The following is a 26,079-nucleotide window of genomic DNA, read 5'->3' on the forward strand; positions in this document are numbered from 1 at the left end:
GAGCACCCATATGATTATAACATTTTCATTTATATTGTATAAGCTTATGGAATCAATTTTTCAACATGTACGGCAGTTTGTACACATAATTATTTTCGCAGACATAAGCTTATGCATTCATTTATCACACATGTACACCAATATGTCCACATCTACAAAACATGGAACGAATCAACCGTATATACCCATAAACAAACTTACTTTTTATGGATTATATAAGTGTGCACCAATATGTACACACATACAAAATATGCATGAAATCGACCGCTTATACTCAAACACAGACCTACTTTTCATGGAAACTATACTGATTTATCAGTATGTACACAACAACAAAATATGCATGAAATCGATCATTTATACCTACAAATATACCTATTTTTCATGGGAATACATGGATACACAAATATGTACCCACCTGCAAAATATGCATGAAAGCAACCATTCATACCCAGACCAGACCTACTTTTCATGGAAAATATACGAGTGGATAAATATTTACACACCTACAAAACATGCATGAAATCAACCATTCATACTCACACACAAACTTACCTTTCATGAAATTTCACGGGTGCACCAGTATATACACACCTACTGAACATGCATGAAACTAATCATTCATACCCACACAAACTTACTTTTCATAGAAAATACATTGGTGCACCAGTATGTACAACCTACAAAACATGCATGAAATCGACTATTCATAACCTACAAATATACCTACTTTTTCATGGGAAATTGACCAATATGTATACACTAACATAAAATGGAACAAATCAACCACTCTATTTTTCCATGAAAAATACATTGGTGCACCATTATGTACACACCTACCTACCTTTTAAGGGAAATACACTCGGCGCACCAACTATGTGCACACCTACTAAAACACATGGAAGATAATCAACTATTCATACCCACAAAAAAAAGTTACTTTTTATGGGAAATACTCTGGCGGATCAATATATATATACACATACTTTTCATGGGAAAATCGGCATATTACAAAGATCAATATACAAAAATAAGAATAAGACATAAAACAAAAATACAGTGTACAATAAAGTGTACATACTGAATAAATGAAAATTATCAGTTCTCCTCTCAATTCATAACCATGAACAGTTGTAGCGTGTTTTTAAAGCAAAAATATTATACAATAAAGTGCACATATTTTCTTACTGTAATAAAGAAAAGGGAGACTTTTTGACTGTGGCCCCCATTTGTTACCAAAATATCCATCACCTCGCCATGTATTTGCAGGATAACTTCTGATCTTCATCTTCTCTCTCGCTCCATTGCTTCTTTTTTTTTCGATTCCAATTTCCATATCTAATCTCTTTAGTTCCTCATTTTCAAGTTACTTCTCTTGAGTTGGTGATTCTTTTAACCAAATTACTTACTTGATTTAGGGTTATGCTTGGTTAAACCATGAAGTTTGAGACAAAAAAAAATTAATTTATCCATATTCATCTCCACATGAAGTCGTTGATGGGTAAGTTTTAATCCTTTTTAATTTCTGTTCTGCGCCGATTCTTAGCTTTTAATTAGTAGTGGATTTGTTTGTTTTCAGATATAGAACGACATCAAAGACAAGAGAACAAAAGCGGATGTACATGTTAGTGATTTTAGTTTGAATGGGTTTTCGTGGAATGAATTATGGAATGAGTTTTCATGAAATTCAACCTAATTGAATGGGTTTTCATGAGACTAATTTTAATATGACGCTTTAATCAGACCATTTTTCAAGAAATGCCTAACACCATAATTTGTGATCTCCAACTGTTTGTTAATTTTCCTAATAGATGAAACATGTTTAAAGTTCAATTCAGCGATAAGTTCATAGCTAATGATGTCATATTCAATCTGAGTTTGAGGAACCAGTATTTCTCCACTCCTATTACAAACCAAAATTCTGATTCAATAAGTAGGCGGTGTAATGTGCTTGGATTATCATCAGTAGATCTGTGTACTAGCAAAAAGGTATCGTTAACGTAGAATGTCCTAACTTGGTTGAATTGAAGTTCATGGAACTTGCCACATATTGAATATGACAATGTCTCAATTTAGCTGACTGCAAATTGCATGTGTCCACATGTTGGACCAAATTGAAAGGTGGTAGTTTGGTGATGTTTATTACATTAGAGTAGAACCACAATCTGTTGATAGCGTACGAACAATGTCCTTAGTTGGTGTGATTGAAGTTCCTGGGAATTACCAGATATACATTTTATGCAATATTTCTTGGGTTGGGTAGTGCTTGTGAAAATACATGGATCCTTAATCAACGTGTTCATTTCATGGGTTCCAAAATCTGGCCAAAAGTTCCCCATTAGGGATATTAAATTATTGATGACCATCCGTCCAAGAATAAGGGATTTTAAGCAATATCTATCGAAGTAAATGGAACTTCACCATCCAACATGTTCTCAATAATTGCATAACAAGCCTGCTTTGGAGATCCACCTTAGTTAAATTGTAGTGCTCGACTTGAACATGTTGAATGGTATTTTCCTTACTGTGCATGTTTTTGCATTTTAGATATTAGGTGTTGCTGTTAGTGTGATATGTGCTTGCAAATATTGTATTTCTAGAACCAGTAAAGCTATTCGAGAAACTTTTTTAATAAAAATAAAGTTTAATGAGAATAACAATGTCTCCTGTTTTGCAGGTTGCAAGGAAGTCTCTGACATGGTGTTTGCATATTATAATTTCGTACAATTGTTTAATCCCAGTGAAGCCAGAAAATAAAAGGCGAACAAAAACAGTTTGTACCCTCTTTCTGATGATAATTTTCAATATAATTGTTGCAGCGTGTTATTGTAAAATTACAATTTAATCTGGAAAGTTAGTGAATGGAGAGTTCGTCTTCAGTTTGTACCCTCTTTCTGATGATAATTTTCAATATTATTGGTGCAGCGTGTTTCTGTAAATTACAATTTAATCTGGAAGGTGAGTGAATGAAGAGTTCGTTTTTTCTTTTTAATAAAATGGCAAGCGCATCGCGCGTGCGGCTAGACTAGTACGAATGAATATTATCATTTCATCTGTAATTTCATCACCATAAAAAAAGGGGCAATACCGTGTCGGGGGACACTTATATTGCGATTGACAAAATAAGGGCCGGAAATATTAAAATCCCGAACTAAGGGACTTCGGTCATTACGTTCCCGAACAAATTTGTAAATACCACGCGTGTCCTAAATTTCCTTTGCTTTTCGTCGTCGGACTCGTTGTCCCGAATTTTGATGGACAACGGGACAATACGGTATATGACAATGTTTACAATAGGTACTGTCCTGGACAATAAGTTGTATGCCAACGTTTAAAATACTTACTAGGCCTTGGCAATGCGGTTTACACCATGTATAGGACGGATGCACAACAAGGACAACATAGTCACAACCAAGTATACAACTATTTAGTCTATATTCTGGAATTGTAAGTTCCGGTTGGCACGACCCGTCCTCATGTTCTTAGGTCCACGTGCTCTCTCTTACGCTAGCACAACAAAGTTTACAACAGTCTGTACACCGAACATATTATTAGAGCATAGCTCGGTTGAACCCACTAGCGTTGGTATGTCAAGTTAGTTGTCAATTTTAGTTGCCAAAATGCATTCTTGATTTAGCATACTAAAGATAGTTTCAGACTAGATTAGGTCTAAGAAGTTGAATCGAAGCTATTCTTAAAGGATGAAGATTGAAGACTACGAGAAGACATCAACAAGTACTTCATCAACAAAGGTATGTGATTGATTTAGTTTGGATTCTTGTTCAATTCTACCTTTCTAATCTATCGAGATAAATGCTCACTCTATGGAACAATTCCTATGACGGTAAATGTACATTTATGTATATATACTTGAGGTTATTTGATTCATGACTTTGGTAACAATAACCTTTATTCCTATAAAGGATCTCATATTATAATGAATGAGCTTGCGAATCCAACGAGCCAAGAATCACTCAATTCCGAGTTATAACGATAAAGTTATGAGTGATTTAAGTTCATTAGTAGGAAACATTCCATGGGCTTTGGAGTGGTCCGCGAACTTGGGCCCAATACGTGACTAAAAGGGATTTTTGGTCAAGTTGGTGATGTTTCCTTATCTAGGCAAGTTAGCTATTGGTCCAAACATTTTTGATTACCATATTAAAGTGTTTGTGATTCCTGTCTAAGTTAAAATGTGATTTATTCACATAAATATAATTTTTGCTAAATACGTTATTTGTTTAATTATTTTGGCAAGAGTTTTAACTTAGGAAAGACTCACATATTTAGGAGAGTCTTGTAAAAGGAAAATAACTTTGCGTAGCTTCCAAGCTATTGTTCATTATAAATAAGGAGTTCGCGAGTTTACACGTACTTCATCCCTTTGTAAAATTGGCGTAAGCTCTGCAAGTTGTTTTCCACGTCTTATGTTCTTCGTGAACAAGAGTGAGATAAAAGTCTTTGTATTAGGGATCACAAAGCCAAGTTGGATTTAATCTTCATGATTGATCATACAACTTGTAATCTAGGTTTTTCACCTCTTGTCTATTCTAAGGTTTTCTCTTCTGAGATAAAACCATTCAAGAGTTGGTGATCATAAACCCTAGACTTTGAAAGATTTCAGTCTCCGATCGTATACCAACACTTGTTAGTCGAAATCGGAGACTAGAAAGAAAAACTTTTATTGAGACATCTCGTAAAAATCCTTGAGAAGTTTTAAACAAGATATCTCTAGATTTATTCTAGTTGTTCTTGTTGTAGAGTTATTAGGTTTCTCTTCATTTTATTGAAGAGTATAATAATCCCTAATCTACAGGTTTGTTTTAATATTACTTTTACCTAGTAATTGTTTTTATCAAAATAAACACAAGATTTCCAAAACCTTGATTTACATCTAAAGGGAAATCAAACCGGTGTTTTGTGCAAACAAAATATCGAATCGTATCAATCGTGTGGTGTTATCTTCTAAAGAGAGCCTCGGGTTCTGCTAGAAGATTTGTGTGAAGAATTTCTAAAGAGAATCGGTATTCTGCTAGGAGTTCTACAAGTGCTGAAGAAGGTATTACATCTAGTCCGAATAGGTAGTAGGAAATTGGTGTAACAGCTTATAATCAGTGTGTGTTTATTCTGGACTAGGTCCCGGGGTTTTTCTGCATTTGCGGTTTCCTCGAACAAAATCTGGTGTCTGTGTTATTTCTTTTCCGCATTATATTTTATTTATATAATAGAAATATCACAGGTTGTACGTTAAGATCAATCAGTTCTTGTATCCGACCTTAGGGTTGTTGAGTGAATTGATTGACACTTGAACATTGGTCTTTGGTACCGTTCAAGTTAATCCTCTTATATTCAATCGGGCTCGCAAATCCCTATTTGCTGATTGCGGATTGAATCAAGAGATAGAGATATAAAACTCTTTGATATACTTTTTATAGATTGAGTCTAACTGTCTAGTTGATTCTCTTGAAAGTATATTGGAGTTTGTCTATTCAGATTGCCAAACGAAATATTGGGTGGTGTTGTTAGACCCCCTTTTTCAATTGGTATCAGAGCAGGCAAACACGCTAAGACCTCATAAGTCTGTGTTGTAGCAATCTGATTCTATGGACAGAGGTGCTATCTCTATAAACGTACCGCCAGTCTTCAATGGCACGAACTACTTATGGTGGAAAATTATGCGAGCTTTTCTTCAAGCACGTGATTTTCAATCATGGGTATAGTTAATGGCTATGATGCTCCCGTTGTGGCAGTAGGAGATGTAAACGTTCCCAAACCTATTGGTGAATATAGCCCCTGAGATACTTGCTGCAAAGAAAATTCCGACGGTTTGAATGCTATTATCCATGCCATTATCCCAGATCTTCAGCACCACGTGACTACGTGCAATAAGTCTAAAGATGCTTGGGATATCTTAGAAACCGTATTTGAAGGGAATGCCGCAGAAAAAGAAGCGAGGCTTCAATACCTAGCATCTGACTGGGAAAACCTTCACATGTCTGATGATGAAACCTTTGATGTGTTTGACCAAAGACTTTCTCAAATAGTTAACGCCTCTTTGCATTAGGAAGAACTATTCCAGAGAAAGATATTGTGTGCAAAATTCTCAGGTCTCTACCATCAAGATACGAGTCTAAGAAACATGCCATTGAAGAAGCAAACGATCTTTCTACACTCTCCAAAAATACTCTTGTTGAAAAGTTGAAGATCTTTGATAATGAACACGCAAGAAAAGAGGTGATTTCTCTTAAAGCTGCAAAAAATTCTGAATCCCCTAAGGATAAATCTGGTTCGCCAGATACTAAGGATGTTACTCCACGACAATTTCGAAAACTTTTGAGAGACAGGAAAAAGAGTTTTGCTAAAGTTACTACATCTCCTAATGATGATGTACAATGCTATAATTGTCGTGGTTTCGGGCATCTTTCTTTAGTATGTCCTAGCTGGAGCCGTACACAATCGGCATATGCTGCATATTTGCATACTCTTGATGATGGACCTGAATATTATAATCCTCAAGAGCTTGCAGGCGAGATTGCATTAGCTTCTGGAAAAATTCTTTCGGATACTGATTATGATTCTGACGAAGAAGTGTTCCATGCTGATCCAATTGCTAATAATCTTCTTAAAGAATGTCATTGGAAACTTTCGGAAGCTGATAGCACCGTTTTTAGTGAGAAAGTTAAATATGAAAGACTTCGTAGTCGGAATAAAGACTTGCAAGACCAACTTGATTCTAGTGGTGCAAGAGATTATCTCAACGAAATACGAAAGCTTAAAGAAGAAATTTCCGAAGGTCGAGATCGGGAAATTATTCTTCAAGCAAAGCTAGATAACTTGGATAACGTGGAGATGAACGTGTTATTGGATTCGGAATGAGAAGATCTCAAATTTCAATGCGAATCTTCCAAGAATGATCTAGTTATTGCGCTTGAAAAGTTCAAAAGGTTGGAAGAAGAAAACTCGAGCTTAAAAGAGAGTTTGTCTAGAAATAGCAGCTCAGATAAATTATCCTCGATATTGGGAGCATGTAGAATTCATCGTGATACACGAGGATCGGGCTATGAAGGAATAGACGCTCCTAGTATTTGCAAAGAGGTAAAATTTGTCAAAGCTAAATATTCTTCTCAACCAAAACCTTCCACGGTTGACAAAAGTAAAGTATCTCTACCAACTACGGATGGCGAAAAGAAGAAATCCTACCAAGCTCTAAAGCAAGCACATACACATTCAGGTAATAATAAACATAACTTTTTCCATTCTACTAAACATTGTTTTTATTGTGGAAAACTAGGTCACTTGCAAAGGAATTGCAGATATCTTAAACGAGATAAAACCAGATATGATTCTGTTAAGATGAAAAGATCCGATGTTCCAAACTGGAGAAAAACTGTGTCTCATAATACCAGTTTTTTCAGTATTCCCCCTAAGAAGTTTCATAATTATATTGGGGAAAAAAAGAAATACGTTGCTCCAAAAGCTGCTCAGAAATGGGTACTAAAGAAGACTAATAAAGCAACGAGTACTATTTAGAAGGATCTCCCGGACAAGAGTTTTACAAGGGATAACATCTTAAAAAGGTATGGAACATTTATTGAAAGTTTCAAGGAACTTTTTAAATTCCTAGAGTCCATGCATGATTTTGTTTTGAATACCTGTTGTGAGCAAGTTCTTGCTCACCTCAACACAACCTGATTGTGTTGAAAGTGCATCCTCACCAAGAAGCCCTACTAAATGCGGTGAGGATTGCAAAAGAATTGGGACACACATATTATGTTGGGAAATTTCTAAATATGTGGAACAATTTATTGTTTCAAGCTTGAGTTTAACTCGCTTACATATTCCTCGAAACATGTGTTGGTAATCTTTCGCTTCAATCAAGTTTATCTTTACCTAGTGACGAATGTCATGATGTTTCAATCACTTTTGAAATCGCTTTGACGAGAAATAGTGTAACAACTACATAACGTCCTATAAGAATGTTTCAATGGTTGAAATGAGGGTTTAGATCAATATAACAAATGATGGATATAAGCATAGTTGTGAAAAAACATATGTGCATGAATCCCATTCCTTAATCTGAAGTTTGCGAACTTTGTTGATTGAGAGAAACCGGAGGAATTGGCTTTGCCAAGTCCGCGAACTGTCGGAAGTTCTTGTACTGAGAATTTCTGCTGGGATTCCAAATTTGTTCGTGAAGTTCAAGTCCGCGAACCTAGTCTGCGAACTGGCGGAAGTCTTTTTGCCGAGATTTTCTGCTGAGTTTGGAAACTCTGCCGGTTGCCTTAAGTCCGCGAACTTGTTTGCGAACTTGAGTGGGTTATGATCTAAAGATTTGCTCTGAACATGAAACTTAAAATACTAAGGAATGCAGTATGCAAACCGTGGCTATAAAAGTTCATGAGCCGATTCAAGGAATCGAATCATCTTTGCTTCAGTTGTGTCTTGTGTAGTACATGAGATTTCCTTGCAATTGAACAACTCTCTAACTAGTTCATTTGAAGTCAATTGAACTAGTTATGGTAAAGAATAATATGGTTAATATGGAAGTGATCATATGGCTAGATACCACATGTATGAGTCTTAATTACCTAACTTGATTTGTGGTTGAAATTCTTAAATTTAACAGGTTAGAAGCAATTATCAAAGCCATGGATGTTGATTTTTATTGTCAAAGAAACTTTTTCATACTCTTATGGTAACCATTCTTGGTGTGAATCCTTGTGGAAAAGTTTATTCTTCCTTCTAAGCATATCAAGTCTTGTTTATACAAGTTTGTATCTTAGAAAAGATGATCACAATACTTGATCTTCATGATCACATATTGTGTATTGTTACCATGATATTGTTCTAAACTTTTTAGTAACACGATCTCATGAGAGACTTTCAATGATTGGTTCTTAATTCACATCTCCTTGTAGGTTCTCTAAAATCTAATATATAAATCCTTATCTCTGGAGTAAGGTCACTCTTGTTGTTCTTTCGGGAATGACATCTAATGGGGGAGAGTTCTTTTGAACTTGTGCTTAATGGTCATATCTTGAGGGGTGTGCGGCTGTGGAATTTTAGAGGGGTTATCTTGTATCTTTAAACTCCTTGACGAATGCTATTATCTTCGGTTATATGATTGCATCTAAATTAAGATGATGTGAGTCCTTTATTTTAGTCATGAAATGTCTCTTGTGGAAATTTCATTATGATCCCGTTCTTGTACCTTTGCCAATTTTATTGACAAAAAGGGGGAGAATTAATATGTAGTTCACACTACAATTACATATGGTTTTCGGATCATTGTGTAAGGGGGAGTGGTTTCCATGATCGAGATGGAGTACTGACTAAGGGGGAGTGATACATATCACCGTAGTATTATTGTCAAAGTTGTGATACAATGAAACTTTGATGTTGTGTAATAATACTATGATGGATCTTCAACAAGACAGGATGAGCACACTCATAGTTGAAGAACCAAAGAAATCAAGCATGTAGGTTTTTGGTTTTGTCAAGTACAATCCATATGTAAAATGGTTTTGTTACTAAAATTGACAAAGGGAGAGATTGTTAGAGCATAGCTCGGTTGAACCCACTAGCGTTGGTATTTCAAGTTAGTTGTAAATTTTAGTTGCCAAAATGCATTCTTGATTTAGCATACTAAAGATAGTTTCAGACTAGATTAGGTATAAGAAGTTGAATCGAAGCTATTCTTAAAGGATGAAGACTGAAGACTACAAGAAGACATCAACAAGTACTTCATCAACAAAGGTATGTGATTGATTTCATTTGGATTCTTGTTCAATTCTACCTTTCTAATCTATCGAGATAAATGCTCACTCTATGGAACAATTTCTATGACGGTAAATGTACATTTATGTATATATACTTGAGGTTATTTGATTCATGACTTTGGTGACAATAACCTTTATCCCTATAAAGGATCTCATGTTATAGTGAATGAGCTTGCGAATCCAACGAGCCAAGAATCACTCAATTCCGAGTTATAACGATAAAGTTATGAGTGATTTAAGTTCATTAGTAGGAAATATTCCATGGGCTTTGGAGTGGTCCGCGAACTTGGGCCCAATACGTGACTAAAAGGGATTTTTGGTCAAGTTGGTGATGTTTCCTTATCTAGGCAAGTTAGCTATTGGTCCAAACATTTTTGATTACCATATTAAAGTGTTTGTGATTCCTGCCTAAGTTAAAATGTGATTTATTCACATAAATATAATTTTTGCTAAATAAGTTATTTGTTTAATTATTTTGGCAAGAGTTTTAACTTAGGAAACACTCACATATTTAGGAGAGTCTTGTAAAAGGAAAATAGTTTTGCTTAGCTTCCAAGCTATTGTTCATTATAAATAAGGAGTCCGCGAGTTTACACGTTTTTCATCCCTTTGGAAAATTGGCGTAAGCTCTGCAGGTTGTTTTCCACGTCTTATGTTCTTCGTGAACAAGAGTGAGATAAAAGTCCTTGTATTAGGGATCACAAAGCCAAGTTTTATTTAATCTTCGTGATTGATCATACAACTTGTAATCTAGGTTTTTCACCTCTTGTCTATTCTAAGGTTTTCTTTTCTGATATACAACCATTCAAGAGTTGTTGATCATAAACCCTAGGTTTTGATAGATTTCAGTTTCCGATCGTATACCAACACTTGTTAGTCGAAATCGGATACTAGAAAGAAAAACTTCTATTGAGGCATCTCATAAAAATCTTTGAGAAGTTTTAAACAAGATATCTCCAGATTTATTCTAGTTGTTCTTGTTGTAGAGTTATTAGGTTTCTCTTCCTTTTATTGAAGAGTATAATAATCCATAATCTACATGTTTGTTTTGATATTACTTTTACCTAGTAATTGTTTTTATCAAAATAAACACAAGATTTCCAAAACCTTGATTTACATCTAAAGGGAAATCAAACCGGTGTTTTGTGCAAACAAAATATCGAATCGTATCAATCGTGTGGTGGTATCTTCTAAAGAGAGCCTCGGGTTCTGCTAGAAGATTTATGTGAAGAATTTCTAAAGAGAATCGGTATTCTGCTAGGAGTTCTACAAGTGCTGAAGAAGGTATTACATCTAGTCCGAATAGGTCGTAGGAAATTGGTGTAACAGCTTATAATCAGTGTGTGTTTATTCTGGACTAGGTCCCGGGGTTTTTCTGCATTTGCGGTTTCCTCGTTAATAAAATCTAGTGTCTGTGCTATTTATTTTCCGCATTATATTTTATTTATATAATAGAAATATCACAGGTTGTACGTTAAGATCAATCAGTTCTTGTATCCGACCTTAGGGTTGTTGAGTGAATTGATTGACACTTGAACATTGGTATTTGGTACCGTTCAAGTTAATCCTCTTATATTAAATCGGGCTCGCAAATCCCTATTTGCTGATTGCTGATTGAATCAAGAGATAAAGATACAAAACTCTTTGATATACTTTTTGTAGATTGAGTTTAACTGTCTAGTTGATTCTCTTGAAAGTATATTGGAGTTTGTCTATTCAGATTGCCAAACGAAATATTGGGTGGTGTTGTTAGACCCCCATTTTTTTCACATATATTATTTTTTTAATGGTTTTACAGCATAGACAACTCGTATTGTGATTCACTTTAGACCACAGACCTTAAGTATAAGAAAATAGAAAATGACATTACACTAACGTTTCTTATCTAGATGTTTTCGGAGCTGCGCGATTAAAATTTTCTACGGTAACATCAGTCGAGGTGGAGTATACCGGTCGGAAATTGTAACCTCTTCAACAAATTCAGCTTGGTTGACACAAGTGGTATGTTTAAGCGCCAATGTTTTCTACTAAGACGATAGTATTACGCCTATGTTTTTGCTGGTCAACTAAATCCATTATATACCCGATCGAGGTGAAGTTAAAACGTTTCATGTTTTGGGGTAACACGGTTAAAATTATTTTCTCAGATGGAGAAAACTCGTGTGCGTTGGTGAGCAATTCCATGTTGCTTTTATATGTTTGCGCTGAGGTACATGTCCACGTTGCTCTGCAGACTACTGCTCACCCGCTTTGATAACTTCTTGCGTACTGGCACTCTGGACATTTCTCCCTATCGTTTATGTATCTGAATGGTTTCGTTACTACTTATTAAGAGGTAATTTTCTGTCAGCATCGAGAGTGCTCGCAAATAACCTACGGTATCATGTTCCAGTACCGAAGCCGAATATAAAGCCCTTGCTACTACTACCGCATAACTTATTTGGATTCAGTATCTTTTGCATGAATTATGAATCTCTACAGCCATACCCACCCTATGGTGCGACAATCTTCGAACGACATACCTCACAGTTAATCCAGTTTTCCATGCGCGCACTAAGCACATTGAGATCGATTATCATTTTGTTCGAGAAAGGGTCACACGTCGTCAACTTGATGTTCGTTTTATCAATACAAAAGATCAGCTCGCTGACATTTTCACCGAGAGTCTTGGACCTGCTCGTCATGCGGATTTCTGGAGCAAGTTAACCGTCCACCAATGGCCGCTTAACTTGAGGGGGCGTACTAAGGAAACTTAAACATAATTCAAGACTTGGAAATCAAGTAAATATAGTTCTAGAGTCGTCTTTGTTATCAATATATATAGCTGATCATCTGCACGATCTGTGTGTGGAAAAATAATCAATATATTCAATTTTCAAGAGCTACTTTTCGTAACTCACCTCCAACTAGAGATATGTTGCTTCACATATGCATAGATATTGAAAGTGATTTATGCCCTCTGTGCAACACTGACAAGGAATCAGTCGATCATATGTTTATGCACTGTGCATATTCTTCTGAGATGTTAAAATGCTAGTAGTTCTTTGGTCTTATGATCTGGATACTTTCAAATTTGTAAACTCCAACCTTATTTGGAGAAATTGGTCCTCTCTCATGAGCGTGTAATCTCCTGTATCTGTGTGAAGAAGTTTTCTCCTTTTTTTCTTTAATATAACTTCTCCTTCGAAGAAAGGTCAAAAATATATGTCTAGGCTTCGGGTAACCTGTTTCCATTAAGCCCATACGAAGTATGTCAAGCCCACTGTTACGCAAACGAATTGCAACAATAGCGGAAGCGGATTGCACAAACCTCACATGGAGATTACACATTACTAAAGGATTTTCAAAGATAATCAGGAAATAATATGAAAATTGATCAGAACTAACTACTAAGGCTGAAATAATACCCTACTTTCTTTATTTTTGGATAAGGATCTCGATAGAATTTTATTATACGGGAATTTTTTCACGGGACATTGAGAAGGAAGGAGGGGTATATGTATAACAAAATATTAAAAAATTAAGAATTTTCATCTTAACGAAATTTAAACTAACATAACCGATTAATGGGGGTATCGTTAGTGATTCTCAGGGGTATATACAAGAACACCCTTACTAAAACACTCTGCATATTTTTCAATGGCTACTTTTAGGAAAAAAATCCGTTACTTCTTTTAACCAAGAGCAATAACTGCTCCTAGGAGTCAAACGTACTGTTATTTTTAAAATGTTGTAATAACTGCATCTAGTCAACGGCTCAATATCCATCGTATTTAAGTAATAGTGATAACGTGTACGCTCAGGGTTGTCTCTATAGTGGGTATAAAACCCATCCTGATTTTATCGGAACATTAGTCTGAGAGATTAGGTCAAAGAAAATTAGGGCAGGAAGTAGCAGGGAGCTTATAATTTCATCCGATTCAAAGTTATTTTAAGGGGATTTTCGAAACAGCTTCATCTTGCTGATGCAGTTTGGTATAAGGACCATATGATGGACAAGAATGGATCCTTTTGGTACAAGTAAGTTATTTGGATGGAATTACCGTACTTTTGGTGTTGCACAAGAATATTTGAGCTTTTTTTTTTTTTTTTTGCTCGGCATATTTGAGCTTGTTAAAGGAAAACCAGATCTCAATATGATGGTGTTGTATAATTGTGTTTCAAGGAATGGTTCGTGGTTATAATTCATCATCTGCACAAAAATGGGTTCTTTAATTCAATAAATGGAGCAAGAATCTCTTTCTCTTTTCAGCGTTAGTCTACCAATTGAAGTAACTTGTTCAAGGGATAATCACTAGGGAATCCAATTGGAATCAGTACTCTAGTTTTGTTACTAATCACTTTTCAAATAAATAGTACTAAGCCATCTGATGTATGTGTCAGTTTGATACGAGTGGTCCAAAATATTTTTCCAGCAATATGAGTTAATACATGCTGATGAGAGGTAATCTAAAAGATGTGTCTTTTCTTGATAATGGTTTTGTGGTTTTAAGAATCTTATGACTGTTTTGAAGGTCTCCATTTTTCATAGTGTTGCGCCTAACTCAAATTCTAGCCAAACAATAAAAGCTATGTAAAGTAAATCAACATTTTTTTTTGCTACCAAAGGAAATTCATTAATGAAGATTAAAAAGTAAATTCAACACTGACTCAGACATAAGAGGACTTATCCAACAAAACACGAACCTGCAACATTGCCTCGTAAAAGCACACGAGGACCTACAAACGACGACCACAACCTTTAAACATCGCATCAGAGCACACACGAGGACTTCCTAAAATGGTGACCAAAACTATCAACAAAATACCAAGGAGGAATAACAGAAAATAAAACCACCACCAGCAGGCACTAACAAACTTAAACTTGTTCAACGATTTTCTCTAAACCCTCGGTTGCACCACCAGCAGGGACATGCTCTTCAAGAAGGGTCTGAGCAGGAGTCACGGTATTAGAAGTAGTAGCGGAAGCTCTTTGACGTTCGCGATGGACACCAGCCTTGTACGCGTCTTTTATCTTCTTTCCATATTCAACATGAAGATCATCAGTTCTCTTGGTCCAGTCAGCACGCTCAGCCTCTAGATCCGCCTCATGACGATCAAAGGGACAACAACATCTACTTTCCACATGCACCAATTCCGCACAATACTCATCGACAACAAATACATTAATCTCACGCAAACGCCAATAATCTGCATGCTTCCTCATGCAGATTATGAACACGCCTAGTCTAGGCTGAAGAACTCGTACATCGTAATCTGAGATCTTAAAATCGTCTTCTAGGGTTCTTCTTAAAGCATATTTCTTACTCTTTCATTGCTATTTCAATATTTCTTAAAGCATACATAGGCAAACACCAATAATCTGATCTATAATACTCACTTTCATTGCTATTTCAATATTTCTTAAAGTATACATAAGCATACATAATAGTCACCATCTATAATAGGCCTCCATCTATAATACTCACTTTTATTACTATTTCAATATTTCCAACATGTACTCATCACTCTATTTCAAGTTTTTTTCACTCCACCCGCTTATTGGTTGTCAGTAAGACATACTCACAGCGACAAATGAGAGTTGCACAGCAACGCGACCATTGGCCAACAAGTGCATATAGTTGTAACCGTGCAACTATTTCAAAATAATGCATGCTCATTGAGAATGCGACCATTGGCCAACAGGTGCATAGAGTTATAACCGTCAAAAAAAATCAAAATAACGCCTGCTCATTAAGAACGCGACCATTGGCCAACAGGTGCAATCTGCGGGAGATGTCTATATAAGCTTTGCTCGTATCTCCTTGTAGCAATCTGCAATAAGAAAATCCTTAATACTTGTTATTTTTTGCTGATAATAATATTTCATCAATAATTGTAATGGAGATGTTGTCGGAATTGACTACCGAGATATTACAGCGCCTCGAAACTACAGAAAGCGTTTTAGCAAGCAAAAGGGTTTGCAAAGAGTGGAATAATGTCCTTGCGGACAAAATAATTGGACTCCTTTTTGGTGTCACACACGGAATGGGGAAAGACAAAGTTACTCGACTCTTCTATAGAGAACATATTAACGAGGAAGATTTCAACCTGATGGTAACAACCAACAATAATCACGTCCCGGATGAAGGAATCTATGAATGCACTAATTCACACCCAATAGTTGGATCCTGCAATGGTATGGTATGTTTTTACATTTCACACCACGACATATAAGATCTTGTGTTACATTATGAATCCGACAACGCGGGAGCACATCCATCTTCCACAAATAAGCATCCCAATTGCACGAGATCCAATACTTTCATGGTATTTGTGGTACAACGTAATTGGAGGTTTCAGCTACTGCCAACGTACCAATTCGTACAAGATAGTTCGCATTGACAGGGATGGTATAGTTCAAATATACACTCTAGGAGACGAGAGTGGATGGAGGAACATAGGGGAGACTCCTTATACTTTTCGGGGTTCAGGTGTCTATGCACATGGTTGTATTTTCTAGAAGGATTGTCTTAAGCACAATATAGTATCTTTCAATTTAGACACTGAGACGTTCCATGAACCTTCGCCACCCTCGCATCATATATCTGGGTGTCAATTTTGGATAGATTCGTACCCTTCACTTGGGATGGTCATGTGCGGAGATCGCCTTTTATTTTACTACATCCACGAGGCGGTTGATAAGCCACAAATATTTCTGGGCACACATATCCGAAGAAAATATTCATACATGGGTACCTGGCGGGGAATGGAATTGGGATCACAAGATGAGCATTATATTGGAAAAGGATGGGGATGATTGGCCGACTTATAACCCGATAGCCTTTGGAAATAACAACGACCTCCTATTATGGCATAATAGGTGTTTATTGTGTTGTCATATACTAACCAGAACTTGGACGGAAATTTGGGGGACAATACCGTGGAAAACATGGGTTCGGATTATTCCTCACATGAAGAGCGCCGTCTTGTTGAAGAATTTTGTTGGACAGTCTGAAAAATGTACTCTTGATGTCCAAGCCACTAACACATTCCCTGGGTTATCTATGTAGTTTTTTTTCTTTCCGTTGTTTTGTTTTCATAAGTTTTGTTTTTAGTTTTATATATTGTGTAAATCGGCACTTCGTTAGTCGCACATTCGATGTATAACTATATTATATTTTCCAAATCATGTAAGCATTTGTGATTTGTGTCGTGTTTCCTTAAACTATTAATTAACAAAGAAACATATTTCGTGTTATGTCAACATATAGCTAGACTCCGATTGAAGCGACGTGTTGGCATCATCACACCAGAAATTTCCATGTACAAACCTTTTACGGATGTCACCCTAATTCAAGAAGAAACGGGCAACTTGAATCAATAGCAAAAAAACTTTGTAGCAGGCTTCTCAACCAAATAGTATCTGTTCAAGCCCATAACGTAACAGGATTTTTCAAGGAAATTCATAATTGAACAAGATTCCCCATAACATGGAACGCCTTTTATTTCACGGATGATGATTGGTGAGGCATGTACTTTGTTGTTCGAAATCTTCTGTACCACTAACCCCCCTTCTTCAACCCACTCCTGCATTTCGAGGACCCATACACAATAACATCTTTATATTATGTCAATCTCCTTTACCGTATTTACATAGGTTATACCTCTCAATTAAGAACATGAGTGGCTAACGCAAAGAATTCCAATCTCTTGATGCTTGCTCGATCTATTTACAAGATAACTAGTGTTGTTCTTCTTCTACTTCCAAACAGACTTTTTGATCAATGACAATAGACATCTCTTGTTCTTATAGAGGTTAGGGGTACATGAATTCTTTTACAGGTTGATATAGGAGGGGGTTCTATCAAGCTTTGGAACAAGGCTTTCCCTTGTTGACACTTATGGACGTTGGTTGTATGAAGAAGCTGAGGATTTTGAGGAATAGGATAGCGAGGATGGAGAAGAAGTTTTGTGAGAATGATAATTAGGACGGGATAGTTTATGATGGTGATTCGGATGACCCCCTCGGAACAATGAACACAAGCATATCCTTCAGAACCCCCAGCGATCTCTATAAGAACTCTCTGCGCAAACTTATCATCGGTCATACGATCGATAATAACCGGTACGAGCGATAATTCATAGCGGTAGTATAAGCAAAAAGTCATACGGGAGGAGAAATTGATTTCCGATGATCCAATCGTATTGCCCGTATGACTTATCGTTGATATTCCCTCCATGAGTCAATGACTAACGGTTGATATTCTCGTTGTTGTCCTGTACACCAAAAGGACTTACGGTCATTACGAAGTTTCTTTTAACCCCTAACGGTACAGAGTTCCTTAGTTCGGAAATATGAAATGGCACGTCCATACGGCAGTAATATTAAAAAATCACGTCCCCGTTTGAACCATTTCAACTAAAAAAAAAGTATATTATACAATAAAGTATACATACTATATAAATAAAAATTAATCATTTCTAAACTCAATTAATCTCTTATTAGTGCCTATGAAACATCGGAACACCTAAAGAAGAATCTTCAGGAACATCATTTGCAAGATAGAGTGGATAACGTTCTTGTTCAACTTATAAAAATCTTAATTTTGTTTTCCCGAAATTCGACTTCGAAATCGATATCTTAATTGCTCTAAACCGAATTAAAGTAATCTGAGAAGATGGAGCTTATCTTCATAATCATGCTGACTTATCTTTAGATTCAATTGTTGATGATTATGTTCATCGGTTTTCATCTTTGATTTTTAATAGGTCTTCAAGAACAAGTGTCGTTGATGTTGGTTTTTAGGTATTTCGAGTTGTTTTGAAATAAGGTGCTCATAGTATATAAACGAAGATTATCATTTTAACAAGAAAAACAAGTTGTGTACAATAAAGTGCACATACTATATTAAATAAAGATTATAATTTCTTCTCTCAATTTATCGTTATGAATAAAAATACGATGTACAATAAGGTGAACCTGAAAAATACATAAAAGGAAAAAACAAATTAGTTTTCAATCATGTATACGGACACACAAAAACATAAAAAAATAAGATATACAAAATCAACTAAAAACATTTTGCTAACTTTGTTTAAACTTAAAACAAAAAATACACAAAAAATAAATAAATCAAAGACGTATCAAAAACTAAAACCTAACAGTAAAATCAAGTCGAAAATAATCCAAAAAATAGTTGAATCATAAAATATAAAATAACAAAACAACCAAAAACCGGTCAAAGATAAAACTAAAGACAGTAATCAAAATACCAAGACATCGAACAAGCATCAAAGATGAATCAAACATCATACATAAATGAAAAAAAGATCAATTAGAAAACAAAGTTCATAAAGGAGAATAAAATAAGAAATCAATGAACAAGGTAGTTATGAAATATCAAACACTAAGTTATCTTAGAGATAAAAACCGCAATGAACTTTCGAATTGGTGGAGATTATTACTCGATCGAAGAAAATGAAGAAATTATTGGAACCTCTGAAACCCAATTTGTCGCTCTTTCTCTAAAACCTCTCAAAAATATAGACTCCCTCTTTTTCTTTTATTATATACGAATGGGTAATTAAGGCAATATATAAAAACCCAAGTTTTCCGGATATTAAAAAATTTGGACTAACATGTATAAAAAAGGACTAAACGTCCACATTTTAAGGAAAAAGGACCGTCTAGTACCGGGTGAAAAGCGGGGGTCTAACAACATCACCCAATATTTCTCTTAGCAATCTGTATGGACTAACTCTGAAATACTTTGCTAGAGAATCAACTAGACAATCAGACTCAATCTAGATAAAAGTATCTCAAGGAGTTAATATCTCTCTCTTGTTTTTGATATTACTCAAGCTAATAGAAATCAGCTAGTCCTAATCAAACACAAGGAATACTTGGACGGTACCAAAGACCAATGTCAAACGATCAATCAATATCAATCAACAACCAAAGGTCGGATTTCCGATTGATGATCACAAACGCACAACCTGTATTATTTCAATTATAAAGATAAACAATAAAATGCGGAAATTGAAATAACACAGACACCAGAAATTTTGTTAACGAGGAAACCTCAAATGCAGAAAAACCCCGGGACCTAGTCCAGATTGAATACACACTGTATTAAGCCGCTACAGACACTAGCCCACTCCAAGCTAACTTCGGACTGGACTATACTTGAACCCCAATCAGTCTCCCACTAATTCAAGGTACAATTGTACTCCCTACGCCTCTGATCCCAGCAGGACACTGCGCATTTGATTCCCTTAGCTAATCTCACCCACAACTAAGAGTTGCTGCAACCCAAAATCGCATACTTGATAATAAACAAATCTATCTCACACAGAAAAGTCTATCAAAGGATAAATCTGTCTCCCACAAAAGAACCCTAGGTTTGTGTTCGGTCTTATGATATGAAATCAAGGTGAACAGGAACCAATTGATAAGCCGGTCTTATATTCCCGAAGAACAACCTAGATTAATCAATCACCTCTCAACAGTCTTACTTGTATAAACAAGAGGACGTCGAGGAATCACAAATAGTGAGACGAAGATGTTTGTGACTTCTTTATCTTGCCTATCAGAGAACTCTCACGATCTCAAACCAATCAATAAGATTGTACTCGTACGATAGAAGATGCAAGATCAGATCACACAACTACGATAAAAGTAGTATCGGTCTGGCTTTATAATCCCAGTGAAGTCTTTAAGTCATTAACCTGGTTTTAGAGAAGAAAACCAAAGGTTAGAGGAGAATCAACTCTAGCGAGCGCACTAGTATCACACAGACGTGTGGGGATTAGATTTTCCCAATGCTAGATGTCTTCTTTATATAGTCTTCAAATCAGGGTTTTTTCTTAGGTACAAAGCAATCAATATTCACCGTTAGATGAAAACCTGATTTAGATTCAAGCTAATATTTCTCAACCGTTAGATCGAAAACTTATCTTCTCACACACACTTGAGATATACGTTTACTGGGTTTGTGAACACCGTGCCCAAACGTGTACGTGTATGTTGGTTCAACATAGTAACCTAAAAAGGTTAACCATATGAGCATTTCATATTAACCTTGTTCTTTTTCACCATAACTAGTTCAATTGACTCAAATGAACTAGTTAGAGAGTTGTTCAATTGCTATGAGATCTTATGTAACTACACAAACCACAATTGAAACAAAGATGATTCGATTCGATTCGATTGAATCGGCTCATGAACTTTATAGCCACGGTTTGTATACTGCATTCCTTAGTAATTTAAGTTTCATGTTCAGAGTGCATCTTTAGATCATAACCCACTCAGGTTTGCAAGCAAGTTCGCGGACTTAAGGCAACCAACAGAGTTTTCTCAGCAGAAAATCTCGGCAAAGAGACTTCCGCCAGTTCGCGGACTAGTGATAGACACATTTTTGTGTCTGAATTTTCCTATGTGTCTCTATTATTAGTGATTGATTTTGTACTTATTATGGTGTTTTTATGTTTGTGTAGGTGTTTTTGGAGAAATACACTTGTGTGGAAAAAGTTGCTTAAAAAAGTGTTATTTGGACCCGGGAGGACAACTGCTAAATGGACCCCAATTTTAGTTAAGGGGCACTCAATTACTAAGGGGCACCACCGTTACTATCAGCACCCCAGAATCTGCTAGGGGCACCCACTTCTTCTCAGTTTAAAGAAAGCAATATGGCGGGAAAGTAGTATCCTCACCTGCGTACTTCCCTGAATGATTTTTGAACGAGATTTTTTGCGAGTTTTTGACTGGATATGATTTGGTATTACCCTGTTACATCAAAACAGGGTAGGTAGTCGGTTTTAAATTGGAAAGAAAGAAGTTTACCACGTATCTTCTATAAAACATGACATCGAGACATCCACAGGATTTTATGAGCTGGCGTGTGCAGTTAGGGTGTTTGACTCTCTCTAAACATGTTTACATGTTCTTAGCTGCCAGAGGACGCGTGATGGAGATAAAATGGGAAACTATAGGAGCTGCAAATTCGTGAAGATATTCCTCGGATATTGTTTTTAATGGCGAGAAGATTTGGGAATTAAGAGGAAGATATTTGGTTCTGGCGTATATAAATGAGGAGTTGAGAAGTCAGCAGGGGGACAGAATAGAGGTGAGAATCGGGAGTTGCAGAGCTGGTCTCTGCTGCTGCCATTAAAGAAGAAGAACACGGAAAAACAGTCAAGAACAGTCGCAGAAACCGTTGCCTATAGTTTCAAATTCAATATCTTTGTAACAGTTTATCTAACAATTATTTCGAAATCGCAACAGTCTGTTAGTGTTTCTCTGTAACAGTCCGTTTTGTAACAGTTATTTCTGTTACAAACTCACTGCTTATACCTTTTCTCCTTGTAAACACCTTTTTGAGCAATGGAAAATTCCTTTGAGTTTGTTTTCACCATGTGGAGCTAGACCCCAACACTGGAACGACGGAGGAAGCTGTATTTCATCCTTGGGGTAATTTAATTAATTCCTTATTTACTTTTTGCACCGATTTTAAATGATTTATGATTTTTATTAATCAGTTGTTATCTTTTTAGATAGTGTATGCTTAGTCTTAGGTACTTTAGATACACTATGCTTGTAATTTACAATTGATGTTTTACGAAATCTATTTTTGCAAAGAATAGAGTTGATATTTCTTTTGTTTTGAGCTGTAATTGCCTAGGATAAATTTATGGATCCCATGAACATGAAAAACAGTGGAATCCCGAGTCCCAGTCTCTCTTCATCCTGTGACATTATTTTGTATATATATTTTCTTATTTTTAGTATTTTCTTTTATTAAAGCCTAGAATCGATCTCAACAAAGTCCGAGTGAACGACAACCTATTTACCACTATATAAAATCACATCAATTTTTGGCGCCGCCGACGCGGACTTGTCCTTAGGCTAGAGTTTTTAGATTTTTTTTTTAGGATTTTATTTGTTTTTATTTTATTTGTTATTCTTTACGTTTTTGGGTTTTTGTCTTTTCCTTTCAGAATTTGGAATTTGGAGCGAAAGAAAATTTTTCCAAAGCTTTTGGTGAACACTTAAAGATTTGGAGTAAAAGGCACAGCGAAAGAAGCGAAAGAAGAAGATTTTTTTATTATTTTATAAAAAAGAGAAAAAAAAAAGAGACATTTTTATTTATTTTTTAGACTTTCCTTTTCTTTTGCACTTTATTTTTGGACTTTGGACTTTAAACTTTGGGACATTATTTTTAAACCCTACGGAAGGGTAGTTTAAATATAAACTGTGTGCAGAGAAGGACGGTGATTACGATATCACCTCGGCCCCTCGGGTTCGTACATGACATAGGAGTCGTGGCCCGAGTCGACTATAACGGTTCATTCCCCGTCTGGAACGGGAGGTAAGTTTGTTGAAACACTCGTGAATCCCCTGTCAGCGAGTTACTGTCTTCCTTCGTGTTAATATATGTCGAGGAACTGAAAACGTCTGCTTTAATTTCCTAGTAAAGGGCAAGGACTGGCCATACAAGATAAGGGTTCGGATTTCATCACCGTTCTCTTCTTGCTCGCCTTAGGAAAACGATACCAAACGCGAACCTAAGCTTAAAATATTGACTAGAACGAGACCTATAGGGTAACGAGCTTAATAGGAAAGTCGTTCGAAAAATATTGGTTACTCTTTTAAGCATACTTCGAAGTTCATAATGGTTTTTGTGAGTTGAATGCGTGACTGCGCCGCCTTGTAATGCAGTGAGGCCTTGGGTATCAAAGCTCCACGCAGCTTCCCTCGCCTCTATTCAACTTACTTTGACTCGGATTGATTCCAGAGGGGTTTTCTTAAATTGTAACGAATTCTCTTTCGAAGGATTAAAAGCTGGTCTATAAACAATCTAAGTGGAGCCATCATGCTTTTTGTTTGCTAGAAATCAGTAGGTTTGTTGTGGTGAAGTCAGCCTTGTTTGTGTTTGCATAGAACTTCCCTTCCTTTTAGGACTTTTCTTTTTCTTTTGTTTTTCTAGTGTATGCCCGAGGTTATTAGAGAGCGGGCTTGGAAAAGAAACATTCTAGGTCGTTTGATTAGTGATAAACCTAGTAGTTCTTCTTGTGAAGGCGGGGAGCTCGAAGACTCTTCTTTTGAGAGCCCCGTTTTGGAAACTTCAGTTTTGAAAATCTGTCTCTTCGTGAGGATGGTACCCCTAGTACTTCAGCTGTGCCAGCGATGGCAACTTTGAAAGATTATATGTTCCCAACTAGGACCAACCGAGCCTCGTGCATTAAATTGCCATCCACTACGGCTAATTTCGAGATAAAACCTAGTATTCTTCAGATGATCCCTATATTCTTAGGGAAAGATGATGAGAACCCTTATTTTCATATTAGGGACTTTGAGGAAATTTGTGGGACAATTAGAATAAAAGACCTTACTGATGAAGTTTTCAAACTTAAGATGTTTCCCTTTTCCTTGAGAGATAACAAGACCTGGCTGAACAACCTACCACCTGAGTCCACTGAAACATGGCAGGAACTTGTTGCTGCTTTCTATATGAAATTCTACCCTAAGCATAAAACTGCAGCTGTTAGGCAGAAAATTAGTGCTAGTGTGCAATAAGAGGGAAAGTCTCTTTATAGGTTTTTAGAGAGATTCAATGATCTCCTATACCAGTGTCCTCACCATGGATTTGATAAGATGAAACTTGTAGAGAATATTTATAATGGTTTAGACTATTCGACCAAAGCCATGGTCGAGTCTATGTGCGCTGGTGAGTTCACCAGTAAAAATGTTGATGATGCTTTTACCTTCTTAGGAGCTATTGCTGAAAAATCCCAACAGTGGGAGTCTTGTGTTGAACCCCCTAAAAGACTCTTGGTCAATAAAAGTAGCACCAACGTAGTAGATACAAGCATCAGGTCAGATGCTAAGTTTGCTGCTTTGTCTAGAAGGTTAGAAGCTTTGGAATTAAATCAGCCTAAACATAGGTCTCTTGTTGAACCCAATAAAGCCTCTCAAGTCTCTAGTTGTGGAATAGAGCCTGATAACTCATATTGGGAAGGTCAGGTTAGTGAAGAGCAAGCCCATGCTGTCTATAACAATGCTAGGTTTGAGAACCGTCAGAAGTTTGACCCATACTTAGAGACCTACAATCCTGGTTAGAGAAATCATCCTAATTTTTCTTGGTCTAAGGGCTAGAATCAAGGCCAGTCTAGTAATTCTCAGCCTCCCCCAGGTTTTGGTTATGCTAAGAACTCTTCAAGTCAAGCCCAGTTCCAGAACCCTTCTGAGAATAGAATGACTAGCTTAGAGGAATCTCTTAGTATATTAAAAAAGAGCCAGGATATGCTATCACAAAGCCAGAAAATGTTAATAAAGAGCCAGGTTAATTTTCAAGAGGAAACCAAGAAGAATTTTAAGAATAATTCCCAGTCTCTTGCTAAATTAGAACTTCAAGTTGGCCAAATAGCTAAGTTTCTCACTGAGAGAGAAGATGGAAGGTTCCCTAGTCATAATGATCCTAATCCAAAAGGAGAGAAATCGTACAATCATGTGAATTCTGTTACAACCCTCAGGAGCGGGAAGAAAGTTGACAATAAGGTCACCATGCCTGAAAGTGAACATGTTGTAGTTCACCCTTCTGAGCCAGAAAATGAAGAGACTGATAGAGTCTATAAAGAGACCAATGAGGGTCCTGTTGAGCCCGGCTTTGTTCCCAGAGCCCCGTTCCCCCAGCTGCTAGTTCCAACTAAGAGGGAGTCCAACTTTAATGATATATTGGAGGTTTTTAAGGAGGTAACTATCAACTTACCATTGTTGGATGCGATTAAGCATATTCCCACTTATGCCAAGTTTCTTAAGGACTTGTGTACACGAAAGCGTAAGCTTAGTGTCCAAAAAAAAGCCTTCTTAGCTAGTCACGTGAGTTCCATTATTCAAAATACCACTACTCCTAAGTATAAGACCCAGGGTCCCCTACTATTTCTTGCACAATAGGTAAATACCGTGTTGAGAAAGCTTTGCTTGACTTAGGAGCCAGTGTGAATTTAATTCCATACCATATGTACCTTAAGCTAGGACTTGGTGAGATGAAACCTACCAGATGACACTTCAGTTAGCTGGTAAGTCAGTTAAAATTCCTCGTGGTGTGATCGAGGATGTTCTTATAGAGGTCGACAAGTTTATTTATCCAGTGGATTTTGTTATCCTAGATACCCAACCTGTCCCTGACCCAGAGAACCAGATACCAGTGATTTTAGGTCGCCCATTTTTAGCAACATCCAATGCGATCATTAATTGTCGAACTGGTATTATGAATTTGTCTTTTGGTAATATGACTATTGAGCTGAACGTCTTTCATAT

At 36.4% G+C, this 26,079-nt stretch overlaps 1 long non-coding RNA gene across 1 annotated transcript; it reads left to right on the forward strand.

Annotated features, from left to right (window-relative positions):
- The first annotated feature begins 1,214 nt into the window (after positions 1-1,214).
- LOC113331504 lies at positions 1,215-2,924 on the forward strand. The gene is made up of 3 exons (XR_003350977.1): positions 1,215-1,501; positions 1,580-1,624; positions 2,678-2,924. It is a non-coding gene; the product is annotated as an uncharacterized LOC113331504 (long non-coding RNA).
- Positions 2,925-26,079: the final 23,155 nt, after the last annotated feature.

This window comes from Papaver somniferum, chromosome 1, assembly GCF_003573695.1.
Source record: "Papaver somniferum cultivar HN1 chromosome 1, ASM357369v1, whole genome shotgun sequence".
Classification (NCBI taxonomy): Eukaryota; Viridiplantae; Streptophyta; class Magnoliopsida; order Ranunculales; family Papaveraceae; genus Papaver; species Papaver somniferum.